The following is a 589-nucleotide window of genomic DNA, read 5'->3' as shown; positions in this document are numbered from 1 at the left end:
TGGTACATCTTATTGTTAGTAATATGTACTACATAAAATGTTGTAGCGCATAATTTGCTGATGTTATCATTCTCACATGTAATGTTTCCAACCCCCCAAAACAAAGATTGGATTTATAAAGACACCAATAGTAAAAGACAATAATAATGAAAACTTAAAAAAAAAAGGATGTATTCTACTTACGTCAGAACCGACTTATGACGGAGCCGTTGGAACAGAATCCTGTCATAAGTCGGGGACTATCTGTACTTGGTTTTGTTAACTGCTACACTGAAAAGTGGTCATCCTAGAGTAATCTATCCAATAAGTACTAGAAAAAAACTTCCAACCTTTTGGTTAGCTGCCAAGTTTTTAAATGTTAACTTTCTTTAAAACATATGCACAGACCTAGGAAGAGTCATCTTTGTTTTGACCTTTTTTTCACCATCTTCAAAAATACCTAGATCAAATGGTTCCCATTTTCTTACCGTACACAACAGAAATTGTTAAAATCAGTCAAAATTTATTTCTCAAATACACATAGCTTTGAATTTAGAAAAGCTTAGCTCTAAGTCCAGGTCTGTGAGCCATACTTCAGCCTATGACCAAT

The sequence above is a fragment of the Trichechus manatus genome, unplaced genomic scaffold, assembly GCF_000243295.1.
Source record: "Trichechus manatus latirostris isolate Lorelei unplaced genomic scaffold, TriManLat1.0 scaffold00099, whole genome shotgun sequence".
NCBI classification, from domain to species: domain Eukaryota; kingdom Metazoa; phylum Chordata; class Mammalia; order Sirenia; family Trichechidae; genus Trichechus; species Trichechus manatus.
This window is presented reverse-complemented; position numbering follows the sequence as displayed.